Below are 17765 nucleotides of genomic sequence, written 5' to 3'. Positions count from 1 at the left end.
ACTTCCTTTAATCGCAGAAACTACGGACCCCCCCCCCCCCTTACGTCAAAACGTAAAAGTATACAGCCCAAGGGGTTTGCTTGCAAGGACTTCAGCGTGCCTAGTTATGCATACTCAGCGACCGCAATCTCTCGAACGATAAATGGCTTCGAGTTTTCAATCCTCCCAAGCTTTGCATTCCTGTACGTTGTAGGGAGCCCCACTAAACAGCTTACAAGCGAACCCCTAGGGCTGTATACATTAGACGGGGGCTGTACCTGGAAAAAAAACTGAATCTGATGTTTCTGAACACGTGCAAATTGGCAAAACGCTTTTGGATCAACGATGACTATATCCAAGTTTGCATGATTAGCATGGGTTATTTATGGAAATTTAATGAAGAGCTACATTCAGTGTACCCCTAATTACTGTGCATGAAGGTAATTAAGACGACTTGCTTTTATGCATCTGTGGTGCCCCGTTTTTATTAAAGCCTCATCTCAAGTTGCGCGAAACACCTTGAATAAGTGTGGTTCCCGTTCGTTCAAGTGTCCGCGAATAATTACGGAGAAAACAAGACGCTCAGATCCAATGCACGGGGAATTGTATTGGCGCCACCATTCCTCTGTTGTTAAAAAGAGACAAGATAGTACCGCTGAGGAGTAAAGCATAAAAAAAAAACATTTGTGCCACAGATAAAAACATTTGTATGACAGTCGTTAAGGTTAGGTTGAGCGTTCAAAATGCACTCCAATGGCACCGGTGAAAGATGAAACATTACCTGGCGCAAAAATGAAAAACTGACACCCCGACGTATATGTAACGTCCCCTAACAAGACAGAGAGAGGTGCAGTCCGGTGTTAGATATGTTAATTGACTGTAGTTGCCTAACCTGTTAAGTCAGACACCGCTTCCGCATACTGCCTATAGTCTAAGTGCACTCGTCGGTCGGATCGTTAAATAGAACAGCGAAAGTAAGCAAAACGAAATGAATGCCACGAAATTCCACGTTTCCTGGTTCTCTATAATGGATGCTCTCAAACTCTGCGCCGCCTTCACTCAATCACTACAAGTCGGACGTGGGCATTCGGTCGCGTTTCATGCGCACACCTAATAGAGAAATCGTCGTCGTCGGCGAGCTATAAATCTACGCTATAAAGACATGCCAACGACAACGACCTTCGTCCCATCCTGTAAACCAGTTCCGGCGGCGAGACAGATTTCACAATCCCCTCGACACGCGGTCGGCGAGTGAACGCACTCGAGCGCTTCACTACACTATGCGTGCTCATGCTTGCGCCAGGGCAAGGCCCGGAAAGATGTTGATTTCGATAATCATCGCGACGAATCGGTCCATCGAAGCGGGCGTGAGTAATGCACGAATTATGCGCCTCTCCGGACGACTCGGCCGGCTGTACGCGTGGGCCATTTCATTCTAAGGGGCAGTTCACAGAAAAGCAAAAGCGGATTTATGGTTCCTGGTGCGTGCGGTCTTAGAGAGGAGAGCTCTTTGGCATGCCGTGTATCGATCGGTGCGGCTTCGAGGGCTGGACTGGGACATCATCGTTCAATCTGATAGATGGCTTGAGAACCGAACAAGCCCGCTATAGTTACACTCGCGTTATAAAGAAGAAAAATAAACAAACAAATAATCTCGAGCAATCCTTCTGATATTACGCACGACGGGGGGCCGCTTGCAATGCGGAAACGCAAACTTCACCCGCCTTGAGGCGGCTGCGTTTTTATGGAGGAAAAACGCTAAGGCGCCCGTGTGCTGTGAAAATGTCAGTGCACGTTAAAGATCCCCAGGTGGTCGAAATTATTCCGGAGCCCTCCACTACGGCACCTCATTCTTCCTTTCTTCTTTCACTCCCTCCTTATCCCTTCCCTTACGGCGCGGTTCAGGTGTCCAACGATATATGAGACAGATACTGCGCCATTTCCTTTCCCCCCCCCAAAAAAACAATTATTATCACCCGCCTTGAGAAACCAAATCATTTTTTTATGAAGGCATTTTTGCATAGTTTCAAAGCCATGCCGTGCTAACGGCTTTTTTTAAAAACCCTAGGAAGGGAGATTGCGCGTTACGTTTTACCACCCTTGGATTTTTTTTTTTTTAACTGACATTGAAACCTCGCCTTCCAAAGGCTCCTCGGCACCTCGCCCCCCATTGGAATGAAGCCGCCGAGGTTGGGACTCGCGCCTACGACGTCCTGTTTATCAGTAGAACAGTACGGTACGTGACGTTGAACGTCTAACAAGGTGCACGTGAACTGTGATAGAGGACGTGGTGGTGGAAACCGACTTATTTCCGATCGCCTGGCGTTCATTAACGCGCACTGACATCGCACAGAACGCCGGCGTTATTGTTATCGCGGTCATTGCGGCTGCTATTCGATCCTGACTTTGGGCTCAATCAGCATATTGTTTGCTTACATACGTAGCCTGTCAAGGTCAAGCAAAATTGCAGTGATCCGGACATTCGGATTACAAAAGACTACCACGTCATTTTGCCATTGAGCAAATTTTTGGGATCCAAATGCTATGAGCTGGAACCGCAGCAGTGGATTAAAGGCTTGAGTACTTGCCTCGTGTGCTGTAAGTACAGAGTACCATGCCCAGTGCCCGGTACCCAAAGGTTAGCAAATGTATACAAGGTTGCCCCTGGCCTGGCGCTCGGCTTCTGTGGGGTGAAGTCCGACCCTATCTTCATGCAGACCAAAACGAGTTAGCCATGACGAGAGCCATAGCTTACACCATTAAAATCAAATCATCATCATCACAGGCTGGAAATCCGAGCCTTCAAGGTCATGATTGCAAATAAACAAACAAAAGCATTGCACGGAGCAGAACGCGTATCGAGTTTGGCCTGCCGTTTACATACAGGGTCAGCGGTCTGTTCACTGATTTCTCTCGGCAGCGGTCATGCTCAGAGAGACCGCTCTTAAGCCATTCCAGCTGACAGTCCAGTGCCCTGACCTCGCGCGGCTTCGCTCTACAAAGGAAAGCAGCGTCACTCAAGCCAGCCTCCGACCGCCCGATCGACCCGTCCCTCTGATGGTCATGGCCGTGCAAGAGCGGCAACATGTATAACTTCCGCCAAGTTCGCCGACGCACAAAACGACATTCACCTTTTCTTTCTTTCATTCTTTCTTTCTTTCCATTCGTCGCTTCGCGACGAGCTTCCTCGTACACAGCGGAGTGGCAGCAGTGACCGTTGCTCTTCGTTCTATTATTCGCCGCCCGGCCAACGTACGCGCGTCGCGAAACGACTTCTTCAAACTCCGCGAGTGGAACCGGAACGGACTTTTTTCGGACCTCCGTACGCACGTACTGCGAAACACGCTGAGAGCCTGACCTAAACACACATACACGCACGCACAGGAGAACAACAACGCGGGGGCAGGGTATGTCTACTCGTACACTTCAGATTCCGTCCTCTTAATGGCTTCTTTCCGGGTGCATTCGAACCGGCTCAAGAGTGGGGGAGGACAGAGCACGCGTTCCTAATGATGCCAAAGCAGTAGCGGGGTATAGGCAGTCAAGGCGGGCTTCGAAAAAAGCGACGCTCGGAAGCGAGCGGCAGAGGCGACTCGCGCTCTGCGTCACACATTCAAACGCAGCAGCGAACGGCGCCGCACGTAGAAGAGCATCAGCACAATTGGGCCCCCCGAAGAATAATAGCTTTCTGCCAAGCAGAGCAGCCAGCGAGAGAACAGACCGACCGCAGCTCGGAGAGTCTGCGACGCCGACAGAGAAGACAGACCGGAGCGGAGAAGGGGGGGAGGCGTTCAACAATCATAAACCGATCCCCGGAGGAGTTGAATGCAGCTCGGCGTGCGTCGGTCGGCGCCTGTTTCTGTTCATCTAACGATCGTCCTCTTTGCGCCCGCGGAAGAAGCTGCTTTGGTCTCCAGTCCCCCATGCATCGAGGAAACAGCGCGCGTGCGAGTGCTTTTTTTTTTGTTTGCGAGAAACAGAGGAGGGGGAAAAAAATGAGATGCCCAGAGATGACCGTGGAGCTACCATTGTCTTCCGCTGCATCCGTCAACTCTGATGTCGGCGACGGCCAAGAGATAGCTGAAGACGGGGCAGCAACATTGGTCGGTCGGTTCGCCGGAGATAAAAAAAAAAACGAGCAGAAAAATACGGCAACACAGAGAGAGATAGTGCCGTATAAGGGGGAGAGAATAAATAGATAAGGGTCGCGAGGCATGAAGGCTAAAATCAGAGCAGACGCTTAAAAACCTCAGCGCCCTACTCTACACCCAGAGAGACGTTTCAAGAGAGCTGCACAGGAGCTATCGCGAGAATACCTACTGCAGATGTGCGAGTCGCGGAGCATTTCAGCAAGTGCCGAGAAATTTTTCTTCCTCTCCTTCTTTCTTCTTTCTCTCTCTTTTTCTATCTCTCTGCGTCTCCCGAGAGACGAGCTTTCATTTTTAGGGTCTTCCGTGACGGCTGCCCTGAGTGCCTTCGCCTCCGCGCCGTGTCCGGTTGCGTGCAGAAGAGCGAAGACACCCAGAGGCTACATGTATCACCCCGCGCCTCACCACGCTCGGCATTCATATGAGCTTCCACCTCACACGGCCCACTTCTTCCGTATATCCGCTGCCAACCAGCTCCGCCAGGGTGCGCTACACTAGGGACTCTGTCTGGGACAGTGTCTGGCTGAGTGAAGTATATATAGCGCGCTCTAGAGAGGCCCGTAAGAATTCAGAATCGGACTGCGCGAATAAAGTATGCCCTGAAGACGCTCTTTCCTACTCTTCCCGCTTGACAGGACTGCACGCAACTTGCGTGAGTCCCATATTGTATGCAGTAGCTAAGCGAGGGGCTGGGGAGTCCACGCGTAACCTTTTGTTTCTACGGGGAAGCCTCATTTGCAATTCGCCGGCTGGCGCCCACGTGAGCGCAGTCTGGAGGTCGAGGGAACGCGAGAGTGCGAACACGTGCCGTCGAGGTGCGAGATGGTGGGGAATAAGCACAGGCTTGCAACCCCAGGAGGGAAATTCGTGCGTGTAAAGAATGCTGAGCATGCCTAAATGGGAGTAAAAATGGAGTTTACGCTGTCCTTTAGGCAGCTAGAAATAAAGAACGCCTAGAGGTATGCTGCTCGTGTGACGTTGTCGGAGCTGTATAGAAAGAAGCACATTGGGCGACTTCGAAACTGTACTGTAGTGCAGTAAAGAGGTCGAACGTGCCCAGGAATGCTCTTACTGTTTTTATTTATTTTTTTGCACGAAGGCATCAGCTGTCGTCTTCTCCGCCTAAACAGGGGCTATTTGTTTGTTTGTTTGTTTGTTTGAACGAGGAAACGTGTGAGACAAGCCGACGGCTGAGCTTGAATCAACAGTGTGAACAAATATCCTCTCAGGTGCTCTGCCTGAATTCCCAATGGGGGAAAAAAGCTAGATCGGGCTACGATTAAATGCCCCGGCTGGGGTATGACGATAACAAAAAAAAAGAAGAAAGCAATGTTTGAGAAATTTTCGGCCTGAGATGAATTGGGAGCACAAGCAGGATCTGAGCTGGAGTCTTTAATTTCGTGTGCACTTTCCCTGTTTCTCGTGACCAAGATCCTCTTCGTGACATTTCCGTTCAGATTATGAGAACTGCCAATGAAACGGGGCCTGCATCACGAAATGATGTAAATAAAGTCCGATTGTATGATATAGCGTTGTACCATGTAGTATTGTATTTCATTGCATTGTACTGTACTGTATTGTGCTGTATTGTATTGTATTGTTATTGTATTGTATTGTTATGATGCAGAGGGTGAATCTAACTGCAACGATTCCGGCGACTGCGAGCGGGGCAACTGGGAGCATCAGCAGCAATGGCCAAAAAAGGAAGCAAATCTGAAATATTCTAGGGCCCCTACCAATTATAAGTTCGAAAAAGAAGCAAGTCGTATTTTACTTTTTTTTTCACCATCCTTGAATAAAATAGCGTACCCTATTGGAGCCGAATATCATGCTTCCATGGGTTAGGCAACGAAGTCGACGTAATATTACCGGGCTGAAGCTACCAGAAAGCAAAACCTCAGGGGACTTAAGCTCCGCCTTAAGGGTATGACGTGATAGCGTCCTTTCAGCAGCCTTGGTGTCCTCTTTCCTATCACTTCGCAGCTGCGGTCATTATCTACTTCACTCTATTGCCTCCCTGCAGATATTTATTTTTCTCTATTCATAGTCTATAGACTGTCTACAGACAAAAGTCTATTAAAAGCGTATGGCCATAACTGTATAGATTGCCTATAGACTGTCTATAGGAATTGTATTGTCTATATACTGTTCTCTAGTGTTTGTCTATAGAGAGTCTATATACTTTATAGAAAAGAAGTCTATGGACAGTCTATAGACTGTCTAAAGAAACTTTTGTAAAGGGGAGTCCTCGAACCACATTTGGCGCAGTGGTGCAGCGGTTAAGCGATGTGCCACTGCCCCCAGCAGGTGGCTGCTTCAAACAGAGCCACCGGTGTGGCTTGTGAGACCCAGTTTGCTCTTCCCGAGCGACCTCTCGCGAGCAATCATTAATTTAACTACATATCACCTGCCACGGTGGGCTGGTTAGGATGACGTAACGAGGACACGCGACCTAGGCGGCAGGTGTGTCGCCTGCTACTTCGCTTAGAACGCCGGCGTACCAACGACACCGGATTTTATGCAGAACGGGAGAGCGTTAACGCTATCATGTTAATAAGACTTGATGAAGAGCACATGCAATGCTTAGAACGGCCGTAAGCGGCGCTGTATCAGAGTGACAGATGGATGGATGCAAGGGGAAGGAAATGCGAAAGTCGGAAGCGGTGGGCCTAATGGTGTGGACAGATAAGTGTTAGGCGACTTCAAGCAATAGCACGACCGAGGTTGGGGGTATACAAGAGTAAGAGAAACCGGAAACCACTGGGAGAGCCATCTGTGTGTCAGTGGGCTGAACTCGGATGATGGGAATGGTTATAGATGGCGCTGACAACAATGACTATGATCACGCACCTCCGTATAACGGGTACAGATTTATGATTTTATACTGTGAATTCCGCTGAGCGATTATGACTTTCTTTTGCGGAGAAGTGTATCCCGACAACGCCAAAAAAAGAACAAAACAAATACGCAAAGCAGTTTCGCGTCAGACTTCACGCCCAAGTTTTTACCTAACAAGAAACACAATACGATTTTTGTTTGTCACCTGAAACGTCATCAGCAGTGATACACATTTAATAAGTCAATAATAGACAGGCCTGTTTATCGCATCTAAATGTTTTTATTGTCTTGTTACCTTTACGTCAGGGCGTGCTTTAAAACTGTACGTCAGATCGCAGAAACATTCCACCTGTGTTAATTCCATCGGTCCACTGCTAGCCACGGTTAAACTGTTCAGACTAATTGCATGCAAATGTTGAAAAAAAAGTCAATTTAAAAGAAAGCTAAATACGCTAAGCAACGCCTGCACGATAAGCTTTTCCTGCTGGAAGCCTCCATTTCCCTCGTCTTGTGTGACAATACAGTCTCGCCGGAGGTTACGCATTAAAGCAATCTCTCGGAAGGGACAGGTTGCCCCCCCCCCCCCCCCCCCCCTTTACACCCAATCCCCAAGAATGCCTAAAAGGGGGCGTATGCCTGACCTGATGCACGCAGTCTTGCGCAATAACGGATTAAGACACTCGCTCCCTCTAATCCCGTGGCGCATGGGAAACGTATTTGCATGTTAAAGAGATCTTTGTCCCCAAAGCCTCTACACGCCTTAGCCATCATCCGCGTCTGCATATGCCCGCTCTCCATCAGAAGCTTCCTTTCCTTCTGCCTTGACGATTCAAAAATGTAAAAAAAAGCTGCTTTAATTCTCATCACTGTCGTTCAGTTTATTTTTTGTTCAACAGTAATCGTAATCGGATGTAGGCTTCGATTCAGCCGCGTATTTCGTAATCCAGCGCGTGCTCCGCAGTCTGCTTGTTCTCGTGTCTCGAAGCGCGAAACATAAAAGCGGACCCGCTTACTGACTATACACGTGGCGAGTCGAGCTCTTTATGCATAATGCATGAGTTCTCACTGGCATGAGGCGCCGCGCGCCTAGCGAATCCCACGCTGCAAAAAAAAAAAAAAAATTGACAAGAACGAAATTTTCGGCTAGAGAGTTGCATATTATTAACCTGGCCGGTTAAACAGCGTTCAGTCTCGGCGTTAACGGTGCGGGTGGCACGGATCCATCAAGCGGGATGGAATCGTTATACTTTGCGTCCACATAACGAGATCCGGTGGCCACGTATACGTGCCCGCTCGCGATAGACGTACGTGTCCACCCAAGCGCTCGGCCCTCCGAGTTTTTAATTCGGGCTTCGAGCGATGCGGCTTCAAAAGAACGTAACGCCGCGGAGTTCATTCTAACGGTGTGAGAAGAGCTGCCTGCGCACTTTTGAACAACTTCTATGTGGGACACTTACGCTTTCACTTTTGGTTCGTGCATTGTCTGACGCGCTATACTACGCTAAGGAGTGAAATGCTGCATCCTAAACGATTGCGTGCATTCATAATAACTCAGCTATTGCTTACTGGTTTTATTATATTAAAATGCCTAATGGACGCATTTTTTTTTTCTAAAATGGTACCCAAATGGCCATTTAGTATCTATGCGGTCATCTTTCGGCAAAGCAAAAAAAAAAAGGTTTTGACGACATCTACTCGTTTCAACCAGGCATAGAATGCTAGAAAAAAAACAACATGACAAGCTGGACTCGTCAGGGGCCAGAAATGACAGTTGGGTTATGACGAGCCTAGCTCGTCAGCGACAGCTAGGGGCTTCTCGTGGTGGGTTAAGGTACTTTCATGTGGCCTTCTCGCTCTGCGGGTCACTAGAGCAAAGTCAGCCACCTGGTCTAATGTGCTTGAAGCCAATAATGAAATTAGTGCCGTATCAGAGCGTAGGAAAAGTAGCAGAGAAGAGCCTCTTCTGACTGTCAGATTAACCAGCCCGTTGCGGCGGACTGCTGGTGCGGGCTGGGAATTAATATTTTTAATTATTTTTTAAAGCCCACTCTAACTTCTGTCAGATTAACCCTTAGTGGCACGGGCAGGGGCAGTTTATTTTTCGTTCTTTTTATTGTCCCACAATAATTTTTGTCAGATTAACCCATGACCCTTCATATGGGGTCAGGTATTACGCCAAGGGTGGTAGAAGGCGTAAGCCTAATTCACCCATTTAGTACGCTAAAGATCGTTTTTTTTTGGCAGCTCATTGCATTGGCATAGCATCCTTGCGAAATTCAGTTGTCTGGCCGTAGTTCGGCACTTTCGACCTACCCAGGTCATTCATTTCAAAGAAAGATTTCTCTCGGCGCTTCAATGTCCTCTGTATCTCTCAACGACTTCATGCCGATACCTCTAGGCAAGTATGCGTCAGAAAGCGTATTATACAGCCTTTGTAGAGAATAAAAAGCTCGCTACAAGCTTCCCTGCATGGCATTTTTTATTAGAGCGAGAGCTCTAACCCCCCCCCCCCCCCCCCCCCCCCCTGGAATACAACTTGCGATTTCGACGTGGAGGGGACAATGACCTTCAGTGCCTCACAAGGTCAAACCGAACTTCACTGCGTGGTGGTATGGCCCAAGCTATGGTAGTATGAATACGTGATCATATGACTACGACCATTGGGTACTTGACCTTTGATCTGAGACAGTGGGCATCACGTACCACCTAGTTATAACCTCCGAGTAACCCAAGTTCTAACTGCAAGCAATTCATTTACAGACCATAAAACAGTCTTCACCTTAGTCAAGCCACAGCAAAACGGTGATGGAGCCTTTGATGTGCTATAATAAAACATTCAAACCAAGTGAACCGTGTCTCGCCATGCTTACTGAGCTTTAGCTTGCATAACTAGGTTTAAACAACGTTAAACCCCAGCCATTTTTTTACTGCGAAAATGCCAGTGTTTACCTGTCTGTACCCTTGAATAGTGAACCCTCCATTGTCCACAAGCAGCACACAATAGCAATCTCCCCCCTGGCCCGCATCCACTCCTCTAGCTAGAGGGCTGCCCACACACCCACCCACCCACCCACCGCGATCCACTTTCACCGTGCAGAAAAAATCTCCCGCGTGCGTGAATCACGGCCTTAGAGTAAAAGCACTCAGAATAAAGGCATCAAAGCAATCGCCGAGAGCAAATCGCACTGTTTTCGCAGAATTGTCGCGTAAGATGTCTGACAGTCCCGGACATTTCATTTATTTATTTTTTTGCAGTTATCTAAATCTCTAGGCATGAAATGCGACGGTACCCCTCTATTCTTCACAGCATGCGAACGACAGCTAGGAGTTCAATAAATTATGTCCACAGGTCAGCAAAGCGATATATGGTCTGTCAGAAGTTCTAGTATAAATTAATGATGCCCATTCCTGGAATAGGATGGCAAGTAACGTGGCCAGAAGAAAACTGGATTTGCTGTTCGGCATTTCTCCTTGCTCTTGTATCTGTGAAGCTTAACTGCAGCGAGCTGCCAGCAGTTCGACGCTGACATCTCAGAGGAATCCCAGGCTTACAAAACTGCGCTTGTTTCGGCCGACGCCAGTCAAATAGTCCCTCAGCGTCATCTTTCAGCTATTTTGCATTCCATACCTTGACAAAAGGCAGGTCGTAGGGGGCGGACCCCTGGAAACCCCTTTCTCATCGTCCAAACCACGGAACATACGAATATCCGGTCCTCTTTTCATCCTTCCAACCGTCGAAACATTCCACCAAGTCACTCCCTCGTATCCTACGCCGGAGATGCGCACGCAGAGTTTATAGGCGCTGGTGCACAAGCAATAATTCATCAAGAAATATTACAGAGACGCGATGTACGACCTGTTTTCTAAGGCAGCTTGATTACCTCCCTAGCGGGCCCTTTCTTCACGCGAAAAAAAAAATCATCTAGAGAGTAGCTGTTCCGAGAAACCGCCCGGCAGGTTCCCGTAACTAGTTGTCTCGAAAAAGCAACAACCGGATGAAAGCAATAAATAAACAAATAAATCGGAGTAATGAAAGAAAATCCGGAGGAACCTGCAACAGAAGTATCATTACACGGTACACTCCGCCCGCCTGGGAAACGCGCAGTACGAACTGGGCGCAAAAAGAAAAGAGAACAAAAAAAAAAGAGGTGAAAAGAAAATGCAGCGTCTCATTCCCAGGGGGAAACGGTACTCCCGAGCGCACACGAGCGCGCGCTCCGCGGAGCGGTGCCCGGGCCAGGTAGTAATATACCGCTCTCCCCTTTTGTGTGCCCCGTCGTGAGTCCGGATGCCACACCATTCGGGCTGTGGCAGCGTCCGCTGACAAAAGTCAAACGAGTCGGGGCGCGAGAGTCGGCTTCGTGATGATCCCCTCGAATGTGAAGCCAGCGAAGCGGGTGTAGGTAATGGTCATTGCCTGCCTCCGTGCCCGGATGTGGGACTGCAGCGTCCAGCCGCCTTGCCGTTTCGTTTCTGTGTGTGCGAACGCAGCATGGGACTGTGCGAGGGAGCGAGTGTTGACTTTCATTGCACTTGAAACCCTGAGTGCTGCAATCAATGTTTGTCTACACAGCGGGAGATGGACGGACGGACGGTGGACGAGCTCACGGGCACCCATCTCTATCCTCTATGTGTGTATTTGCTTTGCGGCGACAATGGAGTCGAAGAAAGCGGCGCCCTCTTACGGCGGAGGAGGCAAACAATAGGGTGCGATAGGACGTAAGCGCCGCGTGTGTGAGATCCGGTCTTGCCAGCAGCGAAAGCGAGAGCGGATTTACTTCGCATACACAGCTCAGTTTCACATCGCAGACTCGCTGTGAAGGGCTTCGAAATTCGATGTTATACAGAGTTTAAGACTTATTTCGGATTCATCATCATCATCATCAGCCTGACTACACCCACTGCAGGGCAAAGGCCTCTCCCATGTCTCTCCAATTAACCCTGTCCTTTGCCAGCTGCGCCCACCCTATGCCTGCAAACTTCTCGATATCATCCGTCCACCTAACCTTAAGCCGCCCCCTGCTACTCTTGCCTTCTCTTGGAATCCACTCCGTTACCCTTATGGACCAGCAGTTACCTGGCCTTCGCAGTACATGCCCTGCCCATGCTCGTTTCTTCCTATTGATTTCGACTAGGATGTCATTAACACGAGCTTGTTCCCTGACCCTCCCACTCTGCCCGTTTAATCGCTAATTACTTAATCGCGGGAAAATCCGGCAACGCATGAATTTCTTGTTGTTGTTTCTTTTTTTGGGGGGGGAGGACATGTTACAATAACCACAATGATGCCATGCGTGGACACAAGGTTCACCATAACAATGCATCAAACGTTTTAGTGGGACTCGTTTGTCGAGTTGGCCAGCGGTGATCTGAAGAGATTTCAGAGCGATAGCTGTACCAAATGCAAAAGTCGATCTCCGTGTCGGTGCGATCTTTGCCCTTGATTGACCTTGACAAGGAAGCATAGCAACAGCATCACTTCATGTCGAACTACGCATAACAGAGAGGTGGTATACCATGGCCGCCACGATTTCATGGTGGTCATGTTATCCACGGTGGCATGACCTTCGACCTTGACCCTTGACCATGCCTGGAGTCACTTCCAAAATATGATCGGGATCATCCACGAAATATGACCTCGGCTGATTTTTGATTAGGCGATTAGAAGTATATGTCCACCACCCAAAACACAGGCAATTCATCCGTCGCGGATGGTTTACCTCGTTAAAACGCTAACAAAGCGAAAAATGCTACTGCGGAAGGAGTGGCTGAATAACGTGCGCTTTCGTGTACCCGACAGTTTCCCGAATCACGCCGAGTCGAAAAGTGGCCTTTCTCCCCCACACTCCCGCCACCGCTCACCTCCGGGGCGACGACACAACAGCTACCCGAGATTTCACCTCACGAAAAGACGATGTATAGAAAGCTGAAGGTTTTACGGCCGGTGTCAAGAGACGACTGAAAATCGCCGGGAAGCCTACCCCGTACGCGACGGTAGAACTGCACCTCGGCTTCTTTCTTTTGTCACCGCCGCCATCTACACCAGCCCGAGTCCCCCTCCGCTCATTCTCCTCTTCCGCATTTATTCTTTTTTATCTCCCACGCTGGGTCTTCGCGCCGCCAACTTCGTGACAAGATATGCGCGGGCGCAGGCAAGCAGAGCGCTTCCAGCGCTAGAGGCTCTAAGCCGCCGCCGACCAGTCTGAGGGTCCTCTTTCCCCTTTAAAGAGCAGCTTCAATGTGAGGGTCGAGGGCACGATGGAGCCGTGCTGCTTCCGACGGTGGCGGCGGCAGGCGCAACAACCAGAGGAAGACCGATATCGTTGCGACCAACCAACAACGGAAGGCGGCCAACTAAAGAAAAGCAATAACCAAAAGCGCCATCCTTGGTGGAACGCGAGCGAGAAAGGAGGTGGCCGCGAACTTCTCGAGACAAAAATAAAGAAAAAAAACACAGCTGCCCGCAGACTACCGCCGCGCGGTGAAAGTCTCGCCGCCTTGGTCACGCTCCGCACAGCGGTGCTCGGCGCGCGGCGTTTGGGCGTCACGCACGCCGGAAAAATAAAGGACGGTGAAAAAAGCTGGGAAAGTGGGAAACCCGAGGATAGAAAGAGAAGAACAGTAGACGATTCGAGAGGGAAGGAAAGAGATGGCGCGAAGAACCGACTTCTTCCATGGCCGGTCGAGGTCACGGTTCGCGGGAGTTCTCATAGCGTGACACGACGCTTGGGTGAAGAAGGCGATTCCTTTTGCCCGCGCTCTTGGCCGGAGCGGTCAGCGGGATGTTTGTGCGCGATGCGGCGGCGGTAGTTGGGGGGGCGAAAGAGCTCAGGCGGCGGCCACCGGTCTTCCGCGAGGTACGCGAGGAGAGGAAATGGAAAAACGTGACGACAACGCATGCGCGCGATTGCTGCTGCTGCCGGCTGCTGCTGATTGCGCCAAACAGTCGGTAACACAACCCGCCTTTGTTCGCCGGGGAGGTGTACAGAAGTGGTGTCCGGCTTCGTGCATCCACAGCTGACAGACCCCCGGTGTGATCGACGGGCGCTGTATACGTGACACCCTTTGTGCCCGGAACAGCGCTAGGAAAAGACAGTGTTGGTTTACAATGCGAACAGTGGATAAAACATTTTTTTTTTCTCAAAAACAACGCGGTTTGCGATGCCGGCCAGTAACAGCGACGGTAGCGGTGACCAGGGGCCGTATTCTATACCCGTAAATTGTCCATTTGGTCCCCTGGCATTGGTCACTGAGGCTTTCAATCGTCTGTGGGAAGCGACCCGACCATTGGGTGATTGGCGACTGGACCTCATCATTGGCTGCGTATCTCAGCCAATGGTGATGGCCGGTCCCCAACCACCCAATGGTCGGATCGCTTGCTACAGACGCTTGAAAACCGCGGGCATGTGTCAATGACCAATGAGAAAGGACTAAATAGACAAACGGACAATGGAAAGGCTATTGAATACAGCCCCAGGGTTCCATTTTTTTGTGACCAGAATTACAGAGGGTTTTTCCTCAACAGCCCCAAAAGCCACCAACTCCATGACGACGCATTCTTCTTGTGTCATTAAAGCCAAATTTTGTACTGCGACCACCGAGTTTATTTGCAGTTCGATTCAACCTGCCTTTACCTGGACAGTTTTACAGACCTGTCCTAATGTGCAACACCATTACATCAGCGTACACGGACTGCACAAAAATTCTCGCCATAACCCCCGGACTGAGTGGGCCTACGCGTCGGTTCCATTTGTCCTCTCGCATCTTAGCCCTAAACTCCCCTCAAAGAATCGCGAGACCGAATCAAATCAGTGTGAGCTGCCAGAGCTTTCCCACGGGATTCCAACACTCCATCTTCCGCCAATAGACGTCGGTAGTATGTGGGCAACGAACCAGCAGCCAAGGGCATCAAGCCCCCTACATCTTACGAGTGGTCAGAGCCTAGGGGAAACGCAAATAAACCCCGCGGCCACCTTTCAATCCCACATCTAAATACACCTCTTGAAGCAGAAAGAAAATGGTCCGCGGTAGTAAATCAAAGAAGCATGCCAATATGTGCTCGACTCCACACCAGACTGAACACCAACAAAAGGGCGCCCTACGCATTTCAGGGCCAGCGGGGCGTGAATATGCTTCCGAAAGTTGCGTGCAGCTGAGGTGAAATTGTGCGTGGTCCAGAAACTTGAAGCCCGCTAAGCGCGCAACCTTGTTGCTTGGACTTGGATCTGTCTTCAGTGCGCACTAATAATAATAATAATAATAATAATAATAATAATAATAATAATAATAATAATAATAATAATAATAATAATAATAATAATAATAATAATAATAATTGGTTTTTGGTGGAAAGGAAATGGCGCAGTATCTGTCTCATATATCGTTGGACACCTGAACCGCGCCGTAAGGGAAGGGATAAAGGAGGGAGTGAAAGAAGAGAGGAACAAATAGGTCTGTAGTGGAGGGCTCCGGAATAATTTCGACCACCTGGGGATCTTTAACGTGCACTGACATCGCACAGCACACGGGCGCCTAAGCGTTTTTCCTCCATAAAAACGCAGCCGCCGCGGTCGGGTTCGAGCCCGGGAACTCCGGATCAGTAGTCGAGCGCCCTAACCACTGAGCCAGCGCGGCGGGGCATCGCACTAACTGGCAAACGAAAAAAAAAAAACGCATGACCACCAGACACCCAAAATAAAGGCAACTGAAGCTAAAGAGGAACTAAATAATAAATGAAAGGAACTGAAGTCTTTCCCAAGCGCTGTATGCAACTCCGTAGGTTAAAACCACATCCCCGGGTGCCGTTGGCACCGATTATTTGAGCCGCTGGGAAGGGATGTGTACGTAGCGCCAGTGCGCCAGTCACTGACTGACACGGCGGCGATCGACGCCGTCAGGAGGACGGCAACACGCTTCACTGGACTTCTGTAGACCGCCGAGTACAACAATAGACGCCTAGGTGGTGAGAGTCTGCGGCATCTTGAACATATCTCATCCATCTAGGTACCTATCTGTCCACTGCTTTGAAATGGTCACGCTCGCCTGCTTCAGCTGAGGGGAGCCCTGGCTCAACCAAGTGACCAAGTGCTCCTTATTTGTGGAGGCCCGCTGGGGAGGGGGCTTCGCCGGAGAAAGTGCGTACTTATAAAAGCCGAAGCCTCGGACGCGGCGTAGAAAGGTATTCCAGTCGAAGGCGTAGCCAGCCACACGAGAGCCCCTCACCGAGAAAGCTGGCGCAGAGTACATCTCCCAACCATCCGCCTCGCACGCGGGAGGTACGGGGTTCCATCCCCAGTTGAGTTGAGTTGAGGTGTTGAATGCTACAGGTGGGGTTAACCTCGCTTATTCTGCCGGCAATTGCTCCACCGTAGCGTCCCATCTAAGTTAATAATGTCCTAAAGCCTGTCGTATCTACCCCGCTATGAGCACAGTTTCTTATAATAGTACACATTCCTCTCCCGCAGTCAGCATCTCTGCACACAATCACTCCACACAGTCCACATCACAGTCCACTCCAGAAGTCACCATCTATGCACATATTCAGTCACAGTTAAACATAGGCCATTGTAGTGCCACAATCCATACACACATTCACTCACAGTGCCGCCTGGTACCCTCCCAGTGATACAGTTAATAGAAGCTTTCCCCTCGCCTATAGTCTGCGGCTTATCTGGTGTAGAGGGGGACATTGTTCCAGGAGGTTCTCGGCCAAAGCTGTGCTGATGGCATAAAAATTTATCACCATCATCAGCTCTCACAAGGCTCGAATGCTGAAATGAGGCCCATAGTCGATTTCGATAATTTGTTGATGTATAGTAACACCGTCATCGGAGATTTTTGTTGTTGCTTTTTTCTTCGTTTTGTGCGGACAAGTTCTACAAACTGGTCCTACGAGTGGCAGATAGCTTCACTGTAAGACAGTGCTGTCTAGAAGCTTTGAAAGGAAGTGCCACGAGAAGCGTCATGAGGCGCATCATCGCCGAATGGATCCGGCAGGAATCAAAAACTTGTCACGGGCGAAGGTGTACATTTACCCGCCGCGGTGGCTCAGTGGTTAGGGCGCTCGACTACTGATCCGGAGTTCCCGGGTTCGAACCCGACCGCGGCGGCTGCGTTTTTATGGAGGATAAACGCTAAGGCGCCCGTGTGCTGTGCGATGTCAGTGCACGTTAAAGATCCCCAGGTGGTCGAAATTATCACCGGAGCCCTCCACTACGGCACCTATTTCTTCCTTTCTTCTTTCACTCCCTCCTTTATCCCTTCCCTTACGGCGCGGTTCAGGTGTCCAACGATATGTGAGACAGATACTGCGCCATTTCCTTTCCCCCAAAACCAATTATTATTATTATTATTAAGGTGTACACCAGTAAACTATGTTTCTCGAGTGCAATTAAACCCGCTCTGCTATTCTCTGTTGATCCGTTTGTGAACAGGAGTAATTATAATAATAATAATAATTGGTTTTTGGGGAAAGGAAATGGCGCAGTATCTGTCTCGTATATCGTTGGACACCCGAACCGCGCCGTAAGGTAAGGGATAAAGGAGGGAGTGAAAGAAGAAAGGAAGAGGAGGTGCCGTAGTGGAGGGCTCCGGAATAATTTCGACCACCTGGGGATCTTTAACGTGCACTGACATCGCACAGCACACGGGCGCCTTAGCGTTTTTCCTCCATAAAAACGCAGCCGCCGCGGTCGGGTTCGAACCCGGGAACTCCGGTGAACAGGAGTCAAGGAAAGGAATCCGGATAAGCATGACTGCAGTTTGGCATCCCATGCATCGTGCTCGAATCCCCGACTACAC

At 49.7% G+C, this 17765-nt stretch overlaps 1 protein-coding gene across 1 annotated transcript in view; it reads right to left on the bottom strand.

The window, feature by feature from the left end:
* The window catches only part of LOC144111267 (uncharacterized), a 242809-nt gene that overhangs the window by 187245 nt on the left and 37799 nt on the right, over positions 1-17765 (bottom strand). The gene's annotated exons all lie outside the window — the stretch shown is intronic.

Source organism: Amblyomma americanum, chromosome 11 (assembly GCF_052857255.1).
Source record: "Amblyomma americanum isolate KBUSLIRL-KWMA chromosome 11, ASM5285725v1, whole genome shotgun sequence".
Lineage (NCBI taxonomy): Eukaryota > Metazoa > Arthropoda > Arachnida > Ixodida > Ixodidae > Amblyomma > Amblyomma americanum.
This window is presented reverse-complemented; position numbering and strand designations above follow the sequence as displayed.